The 25,713-nt window shown below is 36.8% G+C and overlaps 1 protein-coding gene across 3 annotated transcripts in view; it reads right to left on the bottom strand.

The window, feature by feature from the left end:
• The window catches only part of GRID2 (glutamate ionotropic receptor delta type subunit 2), a 1,557,400-nt gene that overhangs the window by 42,562 nt on the left and 1,489,125 nt on the right, over positions 1-25,713 (bottom strand). The gene's annotated exons all lie outside the window — the stretch shown is intronic.

Raw genomic sequence — 25,713 nt, 5'->3', positions numbered from 1 at the left:
TTCCCTGGAATTCCCTGGTCAAACAGCTTAGTGCTTCCAGGGCCTGCTAGGCCTATTCCCAGGGTTGTCCTCCTGGCAGAAGCTCTTACATCCATGGGTGCACCATAGTTCTATAGGGTAGAGTTTGTAGAGAGTGTGGACAGAGCTCAGATGAGTGAGCTCAGGTGCATAAAGCCTTGGGTAGGAGACACTTCAGTGTGCAAGATGGAGCTGCAGGTGGAAAGAGAGGGCCCCAGAGCCCTGTGCTCCTGGGTCAGTGCAGACCTCCTGGCTAGTCACATACAAACCTGAACCTGGCCTCCTAGGGGTTATGAAGGTATATTTGTCCAGATAAAAACATAGAATATATTATATCTAACGGGTTTCAGTTTAATGTGTAATTTTTACATGTCTAGACTTAGGGTATGTGAACCTACATTTGTACTCTTGCCCAAGGTCTTGGATTATTTTGGGTGAGACTGATTAAAACTTAAGAGAGAAGAATGGAGTTTCAGTGACCTTTTTACCTGTTTCATGTCATCCATGTGGCTAGAAGAACAAGCAACATGATAGAGGAAAGAAGATACTGGGCATTGGAAGTGGGGTCAGTGTTGAATCTGAGTTAAACAAGAGTGAGACCAGCCCTCACGGCTCTGGTGGAGGGTTGGTCTCACGTCCCTGTCATCTCTGCCAGACGTTCCCACAGCCTCAGCTCTGGCGCCCTGTGCCAGCACTCCAGGACTGAGACTGTACTGAAACCTCCCCCGCAACCTGGACCTTTTCTCCTTGCTTCCTATGAAATGTATCTGTCTAGAGTGTTGCTCTAGAAGAGCAACTAATTTGATTAACTGAATTTACCAAAATGATTATAAATATTAATGGGTTATATGTCACCCTTATTTCAGCTTCCATTCCAGAAAAAGCCATTTGCATTTCCAGAATTTCCAAAAGTGCATTTCACAGCAAACCAGTACCTAGAAAGCCTCTGTAAAAAGAAAAAGGGCCTTGTGGTTATTAATTCCAGGAAACACACTCTTGGAAATTTACAAAGATGTCAGCCTATTAAAGACTCTCAGAAGACCAGCAGAAAAGAAAACTTCATGATTTTGTTTAATTCAGCATTTCCCAAACTTATGACTTTCATTCCCCTTCCCTCATTTTGCTCTCCAAGTAACAGGTTTAAGAAATATACATGAGAAACAATCTCTTGATCCAAAGAAGCAACTACTTGTAGAAATTTCCAGCACTGTGTTAGGCAACACACAAAGATGTAATCATGGATCAAAATTACTTTCTTGGCCTATTTAAATGAATATCATTTAAATGATGTTGGCATTGCTAATCGATAAGTATAAAGCTTCAGTTATGCAAGAGGGAAAAGTTCTAGAAAACTACTGTACAACATTGTACCTATAGTTAACAATACTGTGTTGTACATTAAAAATTTTGTTAATAGAATAGCACCCATGTTAAGCATTCTTACTGTAATAATAAAAAATAATGGCACATTCCTTAAAGGCTCTAGGTAGTCAGAGCACCATTGAATACGTTGGAGGAAAAATTTAATCATCTTTGAACAAATAATTCTTCTTAAACTTGAGTTTATAAGTACTTGTAGATATAAAAGGCAACCACAGCAACATTTGCTTAATGATAATACAGCTGGGCACAAAGTGAGATCCCATTTCCCTGCTCTCCTATTTGCATCACACCATATTGGTCAATAGTTGTGTGATATGGTTTGACTCTCTGTCCCCATACGCATCTCACCTTGTAATAATCTCCACGTGTCAAGTGCAGGACTGGGTGGAGATAATTGAATCATAGGGGTGGTTTCCCTCATGCCGTTCTTGTGATACTGAGTGAGTCTCATGAGATCTGATGGTTTTATAAGGGGCTTTCCCTTTGCTCGGCATTCATTCTCTCTCCTGCTGCCTTGTGAAGAGGTGCCTTTCACCATGACTGTAAGTTTCCTGAGGCCTCCTCAGCCATGGGGAACTGTGAGTCAATTAAACTTCTTTCTTTATAAATTATCCAGTCTTGGGTATTTCTTTCAGTGAGAGAATGAACTAATACACTGTGAAAGTGTAAGAATTTTCTTTCATAGCACTTACCATTATTTATAATTACTTGATTAGTCTGTTCCATTTTCTAGAGTGTGTACTCATCATCCTCCATATTGCCTACTACAGAGCAGGTGCATATTTACTGATGGAATATACTTAACACAGTTTTTGGTACATAAATCCTAAACTCTGATCTCAGATCCTATTCTTTTTTCTTACGACTGATACTGTTTTCTAATTTATTCCATTCCTGTTTTATTCATCTATCCATTTAATAAACAGTTGAAGAATGACTTCATTCCAGACATTTCCTTGGGTACAAAATTTATTCTAAACCATGACTGCACATTCCATCCGAGTGGCTTGAGTGACACTGTGAAGCCATTTTTTTAATGCCCTCAGTTCATGTTCATTCATTCCTTCATTCAGGAACCGATTTACTGCCTGCACTTTCTTCTCAGTGGTATTTGGGGCTCTTGCATTTCACGTATTTACTTTTCTCTCCTTATTCTTTCTAAACCTGGAAAATATTTTGACTTTAGAAATAATTATTGAAGAGTATATATATATATATGCATCATATATATGCATCATATATATTTTATATATATTATACCTCACCTATTTCAATTCTAATAGGAATTAAAAGCCTTAAACAAACAAACAAAAATCATTTAATTGCAGAATTTTTAGGTTCAGCCAGCTGAGCGATAGGAGATCACCGAGGGGAAAGAAGGAAGCACCCTCTCTAGGTGCCTCAAGTATCACTATGCCACAAAAGTCTCTTTGTATGGTTTATTTTATGCTCACAGCAGCACAAGTGGCTGGGGCATTGCAGGGAGATTTCATCTTTGGGGATGTACAGAGCAATTGGACCATATGACCCCTCAGTCACCCCGACAACAGATTCCAGGAATACAGGCTGGCATGGGCTACAAGTGTTGGAAGGGAATGAAAGTGTTTTCTAAGTCCAGAGTTCTGTCATAACATTTTGCTACAAAATGTAGTGCTCCTGGAAATTCCATCAGAACGGTCTCACCATGGCCTCCTTTTTATGATTTAACAAAAACCCAATTTAAAGATTAGGTAAAGCAAGTGTGGTAAAATATAATGCACTGCCTGGAAGGCGAACAGGATTAATTTTTATAATAAACAAAGAGATATGTTCTCTTCAATCTTTCCAAAGCACTGGCCCTTTTAAATTGAACTTGAAAAATCACCTAAAGGAGAATTGTACCTTGCAATTATAAGCAACAATAATGTGTGTGTGTGCGCATGCGCATATGTATGACAATGCAAAAATCCAGTTACAAAATTCTTAATAAATACAAGAAAAACTTTTGAGTTTATGGAATAACAATGTTTGTTTGGTATGCAATTTCCACAAGATGGCAGTCTTTGCTTATAGAGAGCAGAGAGTTACTGTGGTTATAGATTGAAGTGCTGAAGTATAGACTTCTTGGGGCTGTAAATATGTAAACCATTAGAAATAAGTTTAGCTATTAGATTGTGATGAACTAATGGCTAAAATCTCTTTTTGGAGTATAGTCAGAAAAATTCCTGCTATGTTTACCCCATGATGATGCATAACAACACTTACATTGGAGGGTTAGTGTGGTGTGAATTAATGAGACCACGCATGACAGTCTCAATGATCAAGATGCATGAAAAGCTCATTGCTTGGCACGTGGAAGGCTACTGCAACTCTAAAGCTAGACTTATTATTGTCACACGTATGACCACTGTTTTTTCTTTGGATCTGTTCCGGCACATACTTCTTAATGGAGAATTATATGCCCATATGATCAATGAATGATTCACTGACAAGGACATCTCATTTCCTTTTTTTCATCCAAAATATTAAAACATATGTGATATCATTGAACAGAAATTTTAGAAGTCCAAAAAACTTAATTGCAATTTGAAAATGGCTGATAGATCAATCCTGCACTCACTGAATTCTTTATTGGTATAAATGAGCAAATTTCAGGGGAAGGGAGTAGGGGAATCAAAAGATCCTTCTTTCATATTAAAATTAAAGAAATCCAACAGGTTTAGGCATTCATCTTGAAAAGCCTTTTACTTACTTTGAAGATAATAGCCTCATTTGTGTTTGAGACTCACACTAATTTTTGATCCCTTACCATTTTTAATCACTACTCTAGGAAATGATTTTCAAATTAATTTATTTGTTACAAAACAGGTTGCTGAAAGTTGGATGCAAACTTCTAATCCCACATAGGTGACTTTGATTTTGTCCTTAAATACCATAGCTGCCAGTAAGTTCCTCTCAAACTTTTCTGGAATCATGGCCCATATGTGAATTCCTACTGAACCCAATTTAAAAAGTTACTGGTTATTGGTTATCTAAGAAAAATGACACCTGCCTTTTTAGTTATTTCTACTAGGAAATTAGAATGGAAAAGGTTGCAGACATTATTTCTTCCCTGTCTGTTTCTCCTCCCCCATTTTATAGATGAAGACACTAAGTAATCTAGCTTAATGATTCCCTAGATTTTTCACATTGAACACACAATGTCACGGCTGTAGAGTTTAAATGACTTTTTAAGTTGCTCACACAGATAGTAAACAGTTAAGTTGGGCTTAGAACTCAGGTCTGCCTTCCAGCACATTTCTCTCCATTATCTTACGCAGCTTCTAATATGTAAGTATGCAGAGAAAAGCTATCTTCTTTAGTTTCAGAGATTTCTTAGACCCTGAGTAAAGCTCTCATCAATATGTTTCCTCTAAACCAAACAATATAATTATAGTGTGATTGCAAATTTATTCATGCTACAATTTGGGAATGCAAAGAAAATGTAGCTTTTCTCTATAACTTCATTGATCTTCCTCAGGAGGACAGTGCCTACTGAGCAGTGGGAAAAAAACTAAATTTAGCCCAATAAGATTTAAAATTTAATCTCATCTAATAATTTAACATGTCTCTAGCTTTAGCTCAATCTACTTGAGAGAATTACTCAATTCTTCCCATTTCTTCTCTTTTCCCTCACTCTTTTTCAACATGGCATCAGGATTTATGGAGGACAGCATTATATCCCTGAAATTGGGGATTTAGAGGAAAGGTCTCCTGCAGGTCCTTGACATTGCTTTGACAGCTCTCCTTTGAGGTGGGATGGGCTTGGGTTCAGTTTTAGAGATTAATAGGTGACTGCTCCTAAAGTCAGCAGAGGCTATAGGTGCTAAAAGTTGGCTAATGGAGGCCTTATGGGCTCCTCCCTGCTGACCCAGGCTCCTTTGGTTTGTTGGGGTGCTCTACATCCTTCTGAGCTTCTGCCATTTTCTTTATCCAGCCCCTGATGAATCTGTAGCCCTCCAGATGGTATTATGACCTCACCTTGTTATTCACTGTGGAGGGGCCCAAGGCAGGCCCATATGCTCTAACTCAGTGTGGGAGGCACAGGAAAGAAAAGGAGGCCTGGGAATGATGATTGAACCTGTGCTTTTTCCTGACCCTGCTGCTCTGGCATTCTTAATGATTTGAGGTGTTCTCTGTTGTTAAAGAGCCTGGTGTGCCCTGGGAACTCCCCCAGAGACCCTAATGGGAAGAGAAGCATTAGGTCTTCTACCCTTGTTGTGCCTTTCAATCTATCTAATGCCTTCTTCTTGTCTTTCTCTTCTCCTGACCTCTGTTAGAATCCTCTGGCCAGAAGATGTAAGGCTTCCTTTCCTCTCCTGAATATTCTTCTTACATCCTAGGTCTTCAAGCTTCTTGTCCTGTCATAGTGAAAGATAATTCTAGCTATGTAATGACAGAAACTCTATGATATGAGACCTTGTAGGTATTTCTTTAATTTGGAAGTATTGAGGCAACTTGGAGGTAGAAATTCGTGAGGATAAAATAACCATTTTAATATTTCAAAAATATTTTATCAGTACATATTTATGAATTTTATGTAACCAAAACTAAAAAGATATTTAGGAGAGAGTCCCATTACTCAATACTGTTTAATGTCAGTTATCACTGAGAAAGAAATTTTGAAATTTCTGAAAAAATAATTATTTTTTTCACACACTGAATAGATCTATTTTGGCTCAGAATATCTGCATTATTAAATTCATTTTCTGGGTTTTCACAACATTTTCCTCTCCATGGTTACTGAGGAAGTATTAATAATAGCATGCAGATGATTTTCAGAAACACTTTAGCTCGATAGGTTTTTCATTCATTCATCAATTTTTTCATCCTAGCTTTGGAAAATGTAGGTAAACTTGCATCGAAGCAAAATCACTTCTCAAAGATTAAGATTTAAACAATCAAGCATAGTGGCACTTTGATTGGCATATCTAATATTACAATTTGCATATCAGAGTTGTAAAAACCAATTCTATCAACTTCCTGTGAATCAACCATCAATCGATTACTTTTCTTAAGCAAAATCTCTTAGTCAATCAGTTGGGAACATTCAATGCAACAAATATTTACTGATAGCATTTAATACCTCAGTAATACCAAATAGTGGAAGGGAGACTATTAGGAGCTATTTCGTTCGTTTAAATTGAACTTTTAAATATTTCTTCTAGCTAGTTGAGCCAAATGGCAGTTGCTTAATTCCAATCCACAAAGAGTTTCTATCATATAGGTTAATAGCACTTCACGGTATTTCAGATAAATTCATAACTATCATCTTTTAGACTAGAGGTCAGCAAACTTTTATTGTTAAGGGTCAGATAGCCAATATTTTAGACTTTGTGGACCGTATGGTGTCCATCACAGCTACTCAACTCTGCCTTTGTAGTGTGAAAGCAGCCGTAGAAAGTAAGTAAACAAGTGAGCTTTATTTGTAAAAACAGGCAAGCTGCCAGAATGGCCTTCTGGCTATAGTTTCTGACCTATTTTGGAAACCTCAGAGAAAATAACTCTATAAGTCAATAAGTTCTCATTTCACTGATAAAGATATTGAAGTTGAGAGGGTTTAAGTGATCTAGCAAGTCCTATCACTGGAAAGTATGTCTGTTTTAGAACCAGAGATGGTGGCTCCTATTCCAGTGCTCTTTCAATAGTGTATTAATATGTATTAATTAACATGTAGTAATGTCTGTTATTATGTGTGCATCTTTAAATGAGTACAGAGTGATCATATGTTGAGTCCACGTTTCACCACGCTGAGAAAGAATTTCACATATACAGTGCATATTAACAATGGCAGCATAATCCTTCAAGTGAATTTTGAATTTCTTTGGTTTTCTGATTATATTGTAATATATATCTGAGCATCTTTTCTGAGATTGGAAGTGCCCATGTTCCAAAAGAGTGACTGCCTCACTTATTCAAGATGAGGTAGTATTTGTCTTCTGAGGGTTGCATTTGCTGAATCATTTTCTAGGCAATGGGAGCTTGAGACTGAAGTCAAGGTGATATGAGCAGATATTACACTCCTAAAAAAAAAAAAGAAATTCCAGGGAAGTGATTATGATTTACTAAGAATGGGTAAGACAATGAACTGAGGCAGAAAAGGTTGTGTCTCTTTTAATCAAAGATATAAAAATAGTTTTTAATTATGTGTGACCAGAAGTACTGCAAATTAATTAAAAGTTTCTCAGAATTGGTAAAGAATTACTACACATGCTTACTGAGAATGACAATGTGTTAGTACTGGAAAGGACCGGGGAGATGGGATCACATTTAACTCCTGCCAGTGAGGTGAAGTGGCCTGCCCAGCTCCCCACTGCAGGGCTGAATACACAGGCTGGATTTAACGATAAACTCAGTTATTGCTGAAGGCTGCTGCATAGCGAGACCTGTTTAAAAAGAGAAGTTTCCTGTGTTGCTTCAAACCTGATATGCTACTTTCAAATTTGAAAAAGGTAATTTGATAAAGTACTTAATTGGTCAGATCTGGTTTATTCAGAAAACAATGTTTATGTCCTTATGTAGTTACTAGTGTCTTCCTAAGGCATCCATTCTGTGTACAGGGGAAAAAAACCTGTGAACTTTATTCAGAGTACCTATTTTCCAAAAGAATAGCAAAAATAAACACATGCATGATGCTGCAGTTTATAAAGGACTTTTCAAAACAGTGCATATTATTTTATTTACTTCTTAACCTTGTGAGGGAGGAATGATATTGACTGACTGATTACTTCAAATCCCTCCTGCCTTCGACTCTGTACCTCTTACTCTTGTAAAAGGCTTTAAGAAGTCTGATATTACTAATTCTCCTTTTACAGGTGAGGAGATTGAGGCTCAGAGGTGAAGAAAAATTTCCCAAGGCCACATGGCTGGAAAGTGATATATTCTGCTTTCAAACTTGGGTCTTCTGGGCTTCTGTACTTTTTTTGAATACACCATCAATATCTTTATTATCTCCAAAGAAAACCTGTATAAATGGAAGCACCTCTTTATTTCCTGCTTCTTTATAAACTGAGAGTCTGCTACTCAAGTCCCTTGGCTAACACGTGTTCCACTGTATCCATTTACAAACATTACAATTTGTATAACACATCTTTATGTCCCCAGAGAGCCACAGGAATATCTCATGAGTTCATTAATCGCTTTGTGATTAGAGTCAACGTCAGATGAATTCATTATCATGAGGCACTTAGGGGGCTTTGCCAAAGTTATCAAAACAAGGAAGTGTGTTCAAAATAAGGAAGTGGTGTCCTGGAACCTTGTCCTTACTCAATGTAAGTCAACATATTGTGAAGTTTCCAATCTGTGTGTTGTAGGCTCCTGTAGTTATTCCAATTAACTTTTTCCTTAGAGTTTAAATAATTCTCCATAAAAACTACACAATTAAATAACATTTAACTGTTTTGAAAAGCACGTTGTTTAATCTTTAACATTTAGAACAACATTTATGTTCAAATATTGATGAAATTTTTGCTGGCTCTAAGAATCATCATAATTTATTGACATGTTATTTGGTTGAAAATGAACCTTAAATTTGAAATATATGGTGCCCATTCAAATTGATCTCTCTAGGTTAGAGTCGTCTCCTTCAACCATAAGTCTTGCACTGCCTAAGGGGGCAAAATCAGCCCTGTTCACAGAGAAGCAATTGCTTGAAAAATCAAATTAGCAACATGACGGATCTCAAGACTTTGGTGACTAGTGAACTTTAATTATTATATATTTTATGTGTTTATGCTGGCAGTAAAAGTCAAGCACTCATTATAGAAATGGCAGACATGATCTTTCATAAAATGAGTACTGGGCGGCAAATGAATAGATAATCAGGGTAATGAAAGCAAGCCAGAAAGATGCTAGAGAGCTGAGAAGACCCAGACAATGGCTCCCACTGAGATAGAGGGCATAATTGCAATTGGAAAGAGAACACTTTTGGTGATCTTTTAAAATGTCAGCTTCATCCTTAAGCTCAGTGTGATATTTGGGTTATAGGGTAAAGGAGAAAAAATATTTCATTCTGCAGTGAGAAACTGGCAATGATCATCTCTGTTTAGAGTCACTCTTCATTTTTCTTATGCAAAACTTTCAAATGCACGTTTATGAAAAGATGTCATAAAATCAAACTTATTTTGCTTAGTGTATTGTATATATGTTATACATATTTATGTATATTTTCATATCCTTGAGTCTGACAATTAAACTTTAAAATAGGTGAGATCCTGAGGTGTGTGCTGTTTATAAAATGGATAAAGACTGTGACATGCAGCTTTGACATAGCCTTAGGAAAGAGAAGATTAAGAAGGATACTTTTTGAAGAGACAAACATTTTCCTTAGAATTTGCACAAATTCGAAACTTTTAAAAAGTTGAATAATAATTTAAATATAAGGAAGGAAATCATTATTCTGAGAACTACTCTAGTAGGGCTTTAATAGTGGGAGAATTATTTTATGATGCAAACAACATCTAAGTTAGAGGTTGTACGCTGATACATATTGTTAAAAACTCAGAGTGTATTTATATTACAGTTGGTGGATAAATTTAGTGCACTTAATGAAAATTCTCAGCCAAGAGCGAGTTAGATCATCAATAATAGTACAACTGTGGGATAATAATGTTACTGTTTTACCCACATTTTCGTAGATGGGAAGTCCAAAGTATTTTTTTAAATTATATTTTAATTTTTAGATGTATTTAGCATTATTACAACTCTGAAATAAAGTGTTTTGATTTTTTTTTTAGTAGAGTGTTTAGATAGTAACATAACCTTTTCTTAAGGTGGCCCAGAACCACAGGAGAACAATCAGTTTCTCTTCATTTTAGACATTTTAATAAGTGAATTCTACTTACAAACTTCTTTCCATCATGAATCCAAATATGCTATGAGATTTCTTTTTCTTTTTCTTTTCTTTTCTTTTTTTTTTTTTTTTTTTTGAGATGGAGTCTCGCCCTGTCACCCAGGCTAGAGTACATGATGCGATCTTGGCTCACTGCAACCTCCTTCTCCTGGATTCAAGCAATTCTCCTGCCTCAGCCTCCCGAATAGCTGGGATTACAGGCACCCGCCACTATGCCTAGCTAATTTTTGCCTGTTTTAGTAGAGAGGGGGTTTCACCACATTGGCCAGGATTGTCTTGAACTCCTGACCTCAGGTGACTCACCCGCCTCAGCCTCCCAAAGTGCTGGGATTATAGGCGTGAGCCACCGCATCCAGCTGAGGTTTTTATAAATGGAGGAAAAGTCCTAAAACTGTTCCTTGGATGTTCATCTCCAATTACACTACTGTATAGTTCCACTGCAGGGTGGCCACGTGCCCGGAATGGGGCAGCATGAGAGAAGGCACCATGCAAAGATCACCAGATCTTGGTTTTGGAGGGATGGCCAGTTTAGGAACAACATTTTGGAATAAGTGTTATCTTAGATGAGAAATTAGGAATTAGTAGAACAGGTGATGGCATGGAGATTGGTAAAAGAGTACTCTGGGTAGAGGAAACAGCTTGTGCAAAGGCCCAGCAGGAAGAAAGTACCGGCATTCTGAAAAGATGAATGGAGTTCCCTGAGACTGAGCATGAATATGGGAAGAACCAGAACCACACTGGAGAAGCAAGGCTTATAAGTTATTTAAGGAGTTGAGACTTGATCTTGAATTTAGTGGTGTTTTTATTTATTTATTTTTTTAGATGCTAGCCTTCTTGAGGACAGATACTAAACTTTGCACTATTAATTTTGTATTTCTAACCCCTGACACATAATATCCTTTAATAAATATGAATGAATAAGTGAATGACAAGAGGGCATTCTTTTCTCATGCTTCTATGAAGACCATCTCTCAGGACTCAGATTCCATCTCCTCTGCAAAAATGTTCCTTAGAACTGCCCATTTAGGGTTGAACCATAGGTTGCCTTGTGACATCTCCATTTTCACTCTGAATTATTATTTACATTTGATGCATGTTTTTCTTCTTGTGCACTTTTATTCTCAACCAGGCTATAAACTCCTTGAGGACAGGAATCGTGAAATATGTGTTTCATCCTATTCATTACACCACAAGCATCGTGACTTTCCTTCTGTATTCACTCAATAAATATTTGTTAACTTGATTTGTCATGGATGTAAAAAACAAAAGCACTCGATCTCATGATATTATGGACCGAATGTTTATGCCCCTCCAAAGTTTATATGATAAAGCTCTAAGCCCCATTTTAATGGTATTTGGAGATGGGGTGTTTGGGAGGTAATTAGGGTTAGATGAAGTCAGGAGAATGGGGACCCGATTGGAAGGGATTAGTACTCTTAGAAGAAGAGACACCATCATGTTTGCTTTCTCTTTTCACAAAGAAGAGGTGCTGTGAACACAGAGCAAGATGGCAGCTTCCCTACAAGCCAAGAGGAGAAGCTTCAGAATGAAATCTACCTTGCTGAAACCTTGCTTGATCTTGGACCTCTGGCCTCAAGAACTGTGAGAAATAAATTTCCATTGTTTGAGCCACCCAGTCTGTCATTTTGTTAGGAAAGCCTGGGCAGACTAAGAAACATAGATTATGAAATACACAGCACAGCAGCAATGTCATGATTGCAGAGTTACGGGTGTCACTTAGGGGCCACTTTCCTTTTTACTACTTTTCCAATTTTGGAATGTTCCTTCTGACTTTCTTCCTTCTCCCTCTGAATCGTATCTGGGGTGAAACTAATCTGAGACCCGGAACCTTTAGAATGTATGCTTATTCTTCTCTCTGTTAATAAGTGAGATGTTTTTAAAAACTAAGACACATATCAATGTTATATCCTTCTTTTTAAAAATATCACTTCATAATTTGCAAAGCATTTCTATTGTCATTACGGTGTTTCATTTTTTACCACACAGTCAATAAATTAAAACAGGTAAGTACTACATTTTATTATTTACTTTAGCAAGCAAATTCTTCATATTCAAGCTTTCATTAACTTAACTCCTGTGTTGTGAAAATAATAAGTTAATAAAGATTAACTATGTAGACAAAAAGCATGAGAGATTTAAACTACTGAAGAAACCAAATTGTTTTTGAGTATTTCACATATGATAACTTGATGTGACAAACCTGATCAACTACTTAAACTGATTGTAAGTCATTATTTAACACAAGATCTCCAAAAATTTTATTCTAAATGGTGATAGCTAGCTTCACTTTAGTTGATAGAAGCTGATCTTCATTAAAATTATAATATCATTATCTGTATAGCATTTTATTTTTAGGTTAATATAAAACATCACCTCTTTAAGTATATATTAACACTGCTTCTTTAGTAAGAAAAAAGATTCCTTAAGTAGAGATGCAAATTTTAAATGGACTACCTGGATTCCTAAGTAGTTTCAGGAATAAATCTGATTGGTAACCTAGAAGTGTTCGCTATTTGTTTTTAATGAGGCAGCAAACTGAAATTATCTGACATAAATGGTTATTTATAAAAAATTACATAATGTGATATAAAGTAGCAGTGAGACTCGTCTAATTCCATGCAGAAAGGATAATTGATGTGTTACTGCTCTACTTCACAATTTAGTTTTCCCACGCACGGGAGATATGCTGGGAATTAGTCTATTCCATCTTCTTAATGAGACTTATCTATTACTGCAGATAATGTATCTATTTTCTTCAACCAGCAGGACTGCTTATAGGAGTGAAGTTCTCAGCAGTCATATGAAAGAAAATTTACCAATAGATATAAAGGGAATAGTCTGTCTTTCTATGTATCTATGTGGCTAGATAAATGAAATGGTGTGGATACGTTGCTGTTATGAAAGGGATGTTACTTGCACCATTCCTGTGGAAGTTCATGAGAACTACTTGCTATTTTCCATGATAATGGCAAGAGCTATATGCAAGACAATGTTTACTTACTTGATATTATGGGATGCTTCAATAACTCAGAGAAGAGGCTTGATAAAAATTGAGTGCCATTCAGTCCTGATAACAATTGTCAGAGGGACTAAGAGGCTGGTCTCTTTATTCAGAAATAGGTCTGGTAATACTGTGTATGTGTATGTACAAAATGCAGGCAGTTGCAAAGCCCTCTTATTTCTCCACTTTACCCCAACCCTTGCATAATCAGCCTCTCAAATCTGTTTCAAACCTTTGTGAATTAGAAATGAAAGCAACCCAGCTAAGTAGGGATCTGAAATACTTATTATAGGAGCCCTAATGAATAATTGTGGAAGCAATTTACCTAAGTTTGAATAGCCAGTTATATTTGTCAGCAACTAAATTGCTCAGAGTATTGGTAAATTGTGATGAATCTTTACCTTGTATATGGTGGTAAGCAATACTGGATACTGCACTCTGTCTATTTGTTTCTAGATGAGAACAAAAAGATATACCCTTTGATAAAAGCATACTGATTTAAAACTCAAGCTATATAGATCACTGCAAATAATGGCATTCCATATACAACAAGTGGACATGCTGTCATAGAAAGAAGGGTAACATGAGAAACAGACCCACTTTGTAGATATTACTCTTATGGTCTTTCTATGATAGGCTATACTCTGTGAGATAATAGTTGATGCATTTTGAAGTAACTTCCCTATAGTTGTGATGAAAAAAGAGGACTTGTACTGTGATCCAATATTCCCAGTAGTGCCTCAGCTGGAATACACATTACAGAAAATTACAGTCATGTACCTCATAATGACATTTTGGTCACTGACAGACCATATATACAACAGTGGTCCCATAGGATTATAAAACCATATTTTTACATTATCTTTTTATGTTTAAATATGTTTACATACATAAATACTCTTGTGCTACAATTACCTACAGTCTTCAGCGCTGGTTTGTAGCCTAGAAGCAATACACCTAAACCATATAACCTAGGTTTCATAGGCTATACCATCTAGATTTGTGTCAGTATACTCTGTGATGTTCATAAAACAATGAAATCACCTAACAATGCAATTCTCAGAATGTATTCCCATCACTAAGTGATCCATGACTATATAAAAATTGATTCCAAATTCCTTATGGCATTAAGCACTAAGTTACAGCTCAGTGAGTCTTAATGCTGGCCTATAGGGCTCTCAAGATTCCTCTGGGACTTTCACATATTGGCACTATTCACAACAGCAAAAACTTGGAATCAACCCAAATGTCCATCTATGATAGACCGGATTAAGAAAATGTGGTTCATATACACCATAGAATATTATGCAGCCATAAAAATGGATGAGTTCATGTTCTTTGTAGGGACATGGATGAAGCTGGAAACCATCATTCTGAGCAAACTATTGCAAGGATAGAAAACCAAACACCACATATTCTCACTCATAGGTGGGAAGTGAACAATGAGAACACTTGGACACAGGAAGGGGAACATCACACACTGGGGCCTGTCGTGGGGTGGGGGGAGGGGTGAGGGATAGCATTAGGAGATATACCTAATGTAAATGACGAGTTAATGGGTGCAGCACACCAACATGGCATATGTATACATATGCAACAAACCTGCACGTTCTGCACATGCACCCTAGAACTTAAAGTGTGTGTGTCTGTATATATATGTGTGTGTATACATATGTGTGTGTGTGTGTATATATATATATAAAAAAGAATTAGTCTAAGATGCATAACAAGATAAGCTGGTACTGGGGAGAACATCTCAAGAGTATGGAAGAAAGAGAAGAGTGGACATTACAACTTAATGTTACTAATCATAGCCTGAGAACTTTGGGTAGAGTTCTTAAGCTTTTAAATATATATTTTTTAAACATTTGGATTCCACTTTCTTTTAGCTCTGGGTGAAGGCTGCCTGTAGGCATGTAAATAGGAGGTGTAGCAAACGGCGTTCAAGAAGATCATATCTAACAATCTGATGGTAGGGTCCGTTTACTCTTGGCATCCCTCTGAGAATCAATGATAACTATTTAGTTTCTCTCCCTTCTTGTCCTACCCCGAGGCCATTCTTATCACTTGCACTTATGATAAATCAGGATATGATCCATATAGAAAACTAAGGCTCCAAAGACTCGAAAAGCACAACGCTGATACACCAGGTGCTGAGTGAGCACAAAATAAGTGGACAATATGCATTCTACCCACAAAACAATGTACAAGTACACAGATAGATGGAAGGATACACATAATAAATAATTTATGACCAAAGAGAAGTCAAAGAATGATAATGAGGTATGGATAAGGTTTAGGAAATTTTAAGCAGGGGAAAGAATTTAAGGACTGAGATTTTTGGAAAAGGAGAATGTAACAGTTAAGAGTATGAGTATTGGCCGGGCATGGTGGCTCATGTCTGTAATCCCAGCACTTTGGGAAGCCAAGGTGGGAGGATCATGAGGTCAGGAGATCGAGACCATCTTGGCCAACAAGATAATACCCCGTCTCTACTAAAAATACAAAATGTAGCCAGGCGTGGTGGCAGGCGCCTGTAGTCCCAGCTACTCGGGAGGCTGAGGCAGGAGAATGGTGTGAACCTGGGAGCTTGCAGTGAGCTGAGATTGCACCACTGCACTCCAGCCTGGGCAACAGAGTGAGACTCCATCTTAAAAAAAAAAAAAAAAAGAGTATGTAAAGAGTATGAGTGTTAGTTAGGAAAACGTGGGTGAAATTCTGATATAATTACTTCCTGAGTATGTACTGGCAAGGTAATATGATCCCTCTGAGCTTCAGTTTTCCTAATCCCTGGAATGGAATATTTATCTTAAATTGTATTGTACATGCAAAATGTTCACCACATTATGTGACATATATTAAGTTCTCCATACCAGGCAGCTGTTGTTATAAAGACTAATGTGGTACATCCACAGTAATATAGTGGAGTCCATTTGCAATAGGTTTTCAGTTTTTCCTTTCAGAACCAAACATTGACATGAACAATGTTTAAGTCCAAACACAGTGCTGCCTAAGGTCAAGTGCCCATTCTGATACTGTAGCCAAAAATATATATATATATAATGTTCAGGTGTGCAATGGCCTCAATGTGTCCTCCCCAAAATCATATGTTGAAGCCCTAATCCCCAACGTGATGGTATTTGGAGGTGGGACCTTCCAGAGATAATTGGAATTAGATGAGCTCCTGAGGGTGGAGCACTCGTAGGATTAGTGTACTTATAAGAAGAGATAAAAGAGACTCCTCTCTCTCCTTCTCTCTCTCTACCAGGTCAGAACACAGCAAGAAGGCCACTGTCTGCAAATCAGGAAGGGAGCGCTTACCAAGAACCAAACTGGCCAGCACCTTAATCTTGGATTTCCCAGTCTCCAAAACAGTGAAAAATAAATTTCTGTTGTTTAACCCACCAGACTATGGCATTTTGTTACAGTAGCCCAAGCAGACTAAAACAGAGCGTGTCGAATTCGGAGTGTGGGTAAGAAAGCAGGCAGCTGTGGAAAGCCTAGGAAAATAGGGAGGTAGTGAGGAATGACAGCATGAAGCTTTTAGGAGGGCAAGCCAGGTTACAGGCCTTGAGAAGACAGTGGGGACAGCCTCAATTTCAGTATCACCCTTTAGTACATTCTCAACCATGTTTTCACTAACCTCTCACTGACCTAGGTTTAGTTTGAGGGACAGAATATGATTTGGGGTGAGGACACTTTCATTTCAATACAACTAGCTCACTCTCTAGATCTCCTGTCAAGTTGAGACAGAGGATGCCACGGAAGGCCCTGTCGCTGTACAGCAAATTCACAGCTGCACAGGAAGCAACACAGTAAATCATTGTCCTTCTCATGAAGGCTGCAATCAATAATGCCACAGGAGCATTTCCCCCCAAGAACCAGTAACTGCCTGGAACTGTGGGAGACCCATTACAACACTGAGAATTTGATGTGGAAAAATGAGAGGAATAAAACAGTTCACTCACCAAGAAGAAAAATACATGAGAAGCAACACCAACTAAGTTTAATTATAGAGTCTTATTCTCACCCTAGGGGAATTCATATATTCAGATGCCAGCTACAGATCAACAAATAGCAAATGGGTAGATCTGTTGTTATTTGTGAGAATCTGACTCCTAGACTTTTCACGAGATCAAATTTGAAATTTTATACTGGGCAAAAGAAACAAGGTTGTTAATAGACATGAAGAATTCACAATAGTTAATGATCATACTGTCAGTGCATTAAAAATTCACTTTTATTGATAATGTCAGTACATTTTCATTTCTATTAGCTTCTAGGAATTTAAGAAGAATAACCCTAGCCTAGGTATAAACTGGTCTTGGAAATTGCATTGAGAGATACTGCAGCATAATGGACCCTCAGTTTAATTCACCTCTAGTTATCCCTGTCATACATGTTCCAACTCTTACAACTTTCTCCACATTTCCCAAACCTTAAACTGTACTTGCACCTGTTTGATTCTTAGCAGAAGATCCTATTTCATCCTTATTGAGAAGATCACTGGCTAGAAACTACCTCATCTATTTTAAGTGACACCACTCTTTCTTCCTTCTATCCTAACTCTTATAAAATGTGTCCCAATACCTGGTCAAGACCACCTTTTTTTTTTTGAGACAGAGTTTTGCACTGTTGCCCAGTCTGGAGTGAGTGCGGTGTTGCGATCCCAGCTCACTGCAAGTTCTGTCTCCCGGATTCACGCCATTCTCCTGCCTCAGCCTCCCGAGTAGCTGGGACTACAGGTGCCCACCACCACGCCCGGCTAACTTTTTGTATTTTTAGTAGAGACGGGGTTTCACCATGTTAGTCAGGATGGTCTCTATCTCCTGACCTCATGATCCATCCACCAGCCTCCCAAAGTGCTGGGATTACAGGCATGAGCCACCGCTCCCGGCCAAGACCACCTTTTAACAGAAAGCCTTTTATTTCCAATTGTACGTGACTATTCTAGGGATTTCCTGCTGGGTGATCATTGGAATCACTTGAATTTCCTTGGCTACAAGTCAGAGATTCTTAATTACTATTTTTGGGTTAGTGTCTGGGAATCTATATTTTTAAACAGCACTTTCCCAAGGGGATTCTGATAATAAAGCACATTTGGAGAAACCACTAATTGAGCCATCTTTTGAACTTTCCTTGGAAGTTTTCTTATAATTTTATGCTTTATTCCAACACGAAAGGAATTTGTCTTATCTCTTTGAAAGGATTACAAGTTCCTTAGGCCAGTGTCTTATAGATTTTGCGTGCTCTGTAGCACTAACTGCAGTTGTTTGCACAGAGGAAGCGTTAGATCAATTTGCTGAATAAAAAGCAAAGCTCAAGAAAGGGAACTATATAATATGTGCTCACCAATGGCAGTAGTAGTCATGATAGTTAACATGTCTCACATTTATTGAGCACCTATCTCTTTACCTACATTGTTCACTCTGTAGCAATTCACTTATATAATTCTCAAAATCACCCTGTGAGGTAGTTACTGACTTTATCTCCATTTTTCTATATTTAGAAACTCAGGCACAGGGAGTGAAGTAATTTGTGTAAGCTTAACCAACTAAAGACTTTTTGTTTTGTTTTGTTTTTGGCAAGGAGACGGAAAGCAAAAAGCCTACCCAAAGAAAGCAATGTGAGGGTTTCTTAAAGAATCATTACTTAGTTCTATAGAGGGGTATGACACCACTTTGGCAAAAAGTGGTCAAAGAAAGTGTTATAGCAGAGATGGCTATTTGAACTAACCCTTTACGTTTATAACATGGAGAGAGTGGGTGTATGAGCATTTCAGGAGAGGGCATGGTATGAATAGCATGGTGGTAGACTAACAGCTTCGGTTTGCCTTTCTTGTCCTTTGTCAGCTGGAGGAGGCTCAACGCCACTCTTTCTCCCTCCTGTGTATGCTTGAATCCAAGAGTGAAAAAGGGGCAACGAGTGGCAGGCTAGCTCTATGAAGCACAGAAACTATGATTGTTTTCCTGTCAGTTACTGAACTTTCACTTTCCCCTTGAAGAGTCATCCCAGCAACCCTTCTGTCTCCTTGCTCATCAATGCCTTATTTTGTAATCAATCACTTCCCTATATATTGCCACTTCTATAAACTGTCTTTTAATTCAGTCATTCCTCTAAAAGCCCTTGTGTCATAAAGGAAATGAGGACATTTTGAACAACACCTAAGAGCAAATCTAAACTAACAAAATAAAACAAAACTTACATGTTTTTAAAAATCTCCCAACCTCTGTCATATTCTCTCTCCTTTCTCCCACCTCAGCCACACATGCATGCATTTGCTCACACACAGTGAAGAAGGAATAAAGCAGCGATCCCCACCCCCATCCATTTTCACTAACTTACTAATGCAATGAAGAAAATCACCAAGACAAAGTCAGTAGTTTGAGCTGAGGCCAAATGATGTGACTGTAGTGGAAGAATTCCCCTACCTATCCAATGGTGGCTCGGGTTTACTTAACATTTATTACTTGGCAGGAGTTGTTGCCAACTACAATGAAATATGAAGATACAATGCATTTGTCACAATGATCTATGTTTTTCTTTGGGCTTTTTCCTTAACATAAAAAAAAAAAGGAAGAAAAGTAATTCAGTGCTCCTCCTTGCTTTGTCCCCTTATTGTCCCTGTCAGGCTTCACATCATGCCAGACCTGGCAAGAAGTAGAATGGATCATTTGGCATACATTAAAGTTATTTTTTGGGGGATCCTAAATTAAAGAAAAGAAAAAAATCCATAGGGCATTTTGAGGAAAGTATGCATGATACATTACATACGTGCCTTTAAATAAAATCTTGGTTTTGATTCCTGTAATCATTTAGTGCCTTCAGGCATTTTTCTTACTGGCAGAAATAGCTCTCCACTCCTGTTCAAAGACAAGTTTCAACTAATTACAACTGGCCTTCCTAAAACTCTCCAAGGAGTCATCTGAGTGATGCAGAGACGTTCTTGTTCCAAAATTCTATTATTTCAGTTTCTAGAGTCTTAAGAATTTTTCTGAATGAAAAACATTCTATTGATATTACTGTCTACTGGGGTAACTTACCCTTAGAAAAACCAAAGAAATTAACTGTTGGCCATATTTATAATTCATTATAAAGTATATATAATTCAGATGGATCATATATATATTTCAGATGGATCATTTGCAAGGTTCTTAGATGATGGCTTACTTGAGATATCGACCCATACAGTGTCTCTCTGTATAATGTTTTCAACTTGGTCAGACTTCCAAACAAATACTCTTTTCTGTGAAATTATAGTTAATTTTATAGCTCATTTTTACTTGATAGTATATAAATGATGCTTTGGGTCATAACACTTTTTATACTTATTAATTTTCTAAATGTTTATCAAATTTCCTTAAGTTGTTAGATGTTATATATCCAAAGGCATTTATTAATCTAGAAACCAATATAATCAAATAGTCTTCTTTTTTTTGAGTAGAAGACATTTCCTCTGCAAGTTGAAAAATAGTACTTATCTCATGGTGACGATGTGAGAACTAATAAGATGTCACAATTTTTTGAATATCTTTAAAATAAATGATTTCAAATAACAGGTAGTATTTAATAAATTTTTGACTTGAAAAATTTCTGTCCACTGGGGGGAAAAAACCAAATCAACATTGATTTTTCTGTCAAATCAACAATGACAGAAAAAAACCAAAACAAATCGATATTGATTTTTAGTATGCTATTTTGCTGAATGACTAAAAGCATTTTCCATATTACTCTCTACTTGAACAATAGATATGTACAACACTTTTTGTGTATATATGATTAGACTTTATGAAAAGAGTGAAACTAAGTCAAGGACTGATTACTGACTTTTCACAAAGTGTCCTCCATTACACAAAGTTCATTTAATAAATAAGTATTGAACAATTGTTATGTGCAACTACAGGCACTGAAATGGTGCTAGAGAGTAATAACAAGCAATGGGAGTCAGTCTTTCTATCCGTAAGCATACAGTGCAGAGGGGGCACTGGCATTTGTCAGATAGTCACAAGAATGTAATGTTATGGCTGAGGTAAGAGCTACACAAGAGAGTTATCTGTAGAGTCTATTAGGCATTTGGTTCACTCGGGAAAATTTTAGGGATCAGCAGAGATAAATGTATCTTGGAACGTCTTTCAACTCTTTAAAAATTAATTGCTCTCACAGTTGAACTAAGCAAAGCAGTATGGAAGAAAAAAGCTATTTATATACAGAGGCATTTTTTAAAACCTCCAGATAAATTATGTGTGGTTTTAAATAATTGCTTCCAACTGTGTTTCGGTGGAGTAAGAGGACTTTGGCTACATATTTCAAAAGTATCATGATCAAATCTAATAGCCTGTCATGGCATTTTTTTTTTTTTAAAAAAACCACTAAAACATACATTTTGCCAGATGTAGCTTTGGAATACACCCTTGTCTTATATAAAACACATATATACCAAAAAGACAAGAGTGAAAAAAATGCTCTCATCCTTTTGTAAAAAATCTGTGACATTTGCCATTACTTGAAAATACTTACATCTGTAAAAAAGAGTTAATTTCGTAGGGAATTTTCAAGACAATCAGAGTGGACTAATTAGAATACTCACAATAGACATAGTCACCAGAAAAGTTTATTTTAATCACTAGACTAAGCAAATTAAATAGCCTATGTAACAGAAAATCTCTGAAAAGAAAATGCTACTTTAAAATATTGTATTGCAATATATTGTATTTCATTGGCTTAAATAATGTTCACATCAAACATAAAAATATGACTACCAAAATGCTTTGAGGTTTTCTCTTTTAACATTTTGTACTTTCTTGCATTTTCAGATGGATCATTTGCAAGGTTCTTAGATGATGGCTTACTTGAGATATCGACCCATACAGTGTCTCTCTGTATAATGTTTTCAACTTGGTCAGACTTCCAAACAAATACTCTTTTCTGTGAAATTATAGTTAATTTTATAGCTCATTTTTTACTTGATAGTATATAAATGATGCTTTGGGTCCTACTAAGATAAAATCCAGGAATGGAAACATGCTGCAAAATGATTGTTCTTGAGAAAGACTGTAATCCAAATGTAAAATCTGAAGTTCAAGAATTTGTAGGAAGAAAAAATCTATATTGGCCTGTGTGTGTTGGAAGAATTGACCATCCTGCCTTGAAACTAGTACTTAACCAAGTTGCTAGAGTAACCCAGCTAGGGTACCAATAAATAAGATATGAAATAAAGCATTCTTATGTCAAGCTTCATGTGACTCTGATTACAGTAGAACTACTCATTAAGAGCAGTTTTATTGTATTTATTGTATTGTATTATGGTATTTACTTTTGTAGCTATCTCCTACCACAATGATTAGATAAATGGTTACACAATACCTATTTGTTAATAAATACTTAGCGACTTAGCCTTTCTACCACAAAATAATTTTTATGACACACGAACTTCAGGATACCACTTGTCCTTTTATCTTTCTCAACTTAAAAATTAGCTTTTAGAATATACCAAAGACCTAAACACTTACAAGGACAATTTTTGGTCCTTTGACACAAAAATACCTATTGCTCACGGTTACACTATCTGCAGTAGTTCTATTTACCTTGGGGTTTCTTTTAGAGCTCACCAAATCAGACAATCAACCCCTGCTACCTAACTGGGATCACTCCAGGAAATTCACTCATAATCATTGTTTAATGTTTTTCTTTTCCTTTGCTGAAATAGTTAACTCTGTCTGCAGCACAAAGTCAAAATAAAACAAACAAACAAACAGACAAGAAATAAAAGAAAATATACCATGGCTAAAGTAATTGCACTTTTCATCTTCCTCTTAATTGAAAATATAATTGTTTTCATTTGTAAACAGTATATTTAATTGGATAGTAAAACTTGGCTCCATATTTAGCTGCTGAGTCCTTATGAAAGAGAAGCTCACACTGGCTTCAACTATGTTTTGCACATTTCAAAATCAAGTACAAATGTAAAAAGAAGTTCACTTTCAAAGCTTCAAAAACTGTGGTTTTCACTCATGGGAGTATCTGCTACTAGGATTAAGGGGCCACTCACTGCCCTTTGGTACTCTTATCTCCAAAAAAAAAAAAAAAAAATTCCTAATCCCTACTGACATAAACAAAATGTCATATATTTTTTATAAATGTGCATCAGCCTCTGCTATGTGATCTACTTTGTTAAACTGAGGAAATAAGAATTCTGTGGCTAAGGGATGTATTAAATAAACAGAAGGCAACATTTTCCTTTCATTGAATTGATTTCTACTCTTTTTTTTTCTAAGTCTGCTGTAATTTAGTAAAGGAAATGTAGTTCACATTGTTTACAAGGTCAGCAATAACGTTCTTGAGATGGAATTTGTTTTTCCCCCAGAAAACCTGCTCTGGATCGAGCAGTTGGTCATGAAAAAAATGGTGATGATGACAGCAATAACAATTACAGGCATACATCAGAGATATTGCAGGTTCAGTTCAGGACCACTGTAATAAAGCAAGTTATGTTTTTGTTTTCCCAGTGCATATAAAATTTATGTTTACACTATACCACAGTCTATTAAGTACATAATAGCATTATTCCAAAAAAAGTACATATCTTAATTAAAAATATTTTTGCTAAAAATGCTAATAATAATCTGAGCCTTCTGTGAGTTACAGCTGTTTTGCTAGCAGAGAGTCTTGCCCAAGCATTGACAGCTGGTAACTGATCAGCAAGGTGGTTGCTGAAAGTTGGAGTGGCTGTAGCCATTCTTGAAGTAAGATAACAATGAAGTTTGCTGTATCAACTCTTATTCCTTTCACAAAAGATTTCTCTATAGCATGCAAAGTTGTTTGATAGCATTTTATCCACAGTAGAATGTCTTTTGAAATGGAGTCAGCCCTCTCAAACCTTGCCTCTGTCTTATCAACTAAATTTATGAAACATTCAAAATCCTTTGTTATTTCAACAGTGTTCACAGCATCTTCACCAGGAGTAGCTTCTATCTCAAGAAACCACTTTCTTTGCTCATCCATTCAAGTTTTATCATGAGATCTCAGCAATTCAGTCACATCTTCAGGCTCCATTTCTATTCTAGTTCTCCTTCTATTTCCGTCACATCTGCAGTTACTTCCTCCAATGTAGTCTTTGACTCCCTCAAAGTTATCCATGAGGATTGGAATCAACTTCCTCCCAGTTCTTGTTGATGTTGATATTTTGCCCTATTTCCATGAATCTTGAAGATTATGGTGTATTGAATGGTGAATCCTTTCCAGAAGTTTTTTCAATTTAGTTTGCCCAGAGTGTCTGTCTATGGCAGCTACAGCCAAAATGTATTTCTTAAATAATATGATTTGGAAGTCAAAACTATTGCTTGATTCATGGACCACAGAATAAATGTGTTAGCAGGCAAGAAAACAACATTATCTCCTTGTTCATTACTATTAGAGTTCCTGGGTGATCAGGTGCATTCCCAATGAGCAGTAGTATTTTGAAAGGAATCTTGTTTTCTGAGCAGTGTCTCAACATTGGGCTTAAAATGTGTAATAAACCAAGCTACAAACAATGTGCTGTCACCCAGGCTTTATGGTTCCATTTATAGAGTATAAACAGAGTAGAAGATTTGGCATAATTATTAAGGATTTTTGGAATGGTAAATGAGCACTGAAAGTCACCAGTTGTATTCAGCCTTAACAAGATAGACTGTCCTTTGAAGCTTTGAAGTCAAGCACTGACTTCTACTCTCAAGCTATGAAAGTGATAGACGGCATCTTCCTCCAATAGAAGGCAATTGCTACAGTTTGGATGTTTGTCCCTTCCAAACCTCATGGTGAAATTTGATTCCCATTAGGTGGGGCCTAATGGGAAATATTTGTGTTATCTTGACAGATTGCTCATGAATAGATTAATGTCCTTCCTTGGGGATGAGTGAGTTATTACTTTATTGATTCCACAAAAGCTGGTTGTTTAAAAGAGTCTGGTACATCCCCCCTCTCTCTTGCTTCCTCTCTCACCATGGAATTTCTGCACACAGCAGCTCTTCTTCACCTTCTACCATGAGAGGAAGCAGCCTGAGGCTTCCACCAGATGCCCAATCTTCCAGCGAGCAGAATCATGAACCAAAAAACCTTTACTCTTTATAAATTACCCAGTCTCAGGTATTTCTTTATAGCAAAGCAAAACAGACTAAGACAGCTGTTTTGTCTACATTGAAAATCTGTTGTTTAGTGTAGCCACCTTCATCTATTATCTTGGCTAGAATTTCTAGAGAACTTGCTATAGCTTCCATGTTAGCACCCGCGGCTTTAACCTGCACACTTTTATGTTGTGGAGACGGCTTCTTTTTTTTAACCTTATGAACCAATCTCTGATAGCTTCCACTTTTCTTCTGCAGCTTCCTCTTCCTTCACTCAGCCTCTACAGAGTTGAAGAGCATTAGGATCTTGCTCTGGATTA

The sequence above is a fragment of the Macaca fascicularis genome, chromosome 5 (assembly GCF_037993035.2).
Source record: "Macaca fascicularis isolate 582-1 chromosome 5, T2T-MFA8v1.1".
NCBI classification, from domain to species: Eukaryota; Metazoa; Chordata; class Mammalia; order Primates; family Cercopithecidae; genus Macaca; species Macaca fascicularis.
Note: the sequence above shows the minus strand (reverse complement) of the source record. Positions and strands in the feature narration are given on the sequence as shown.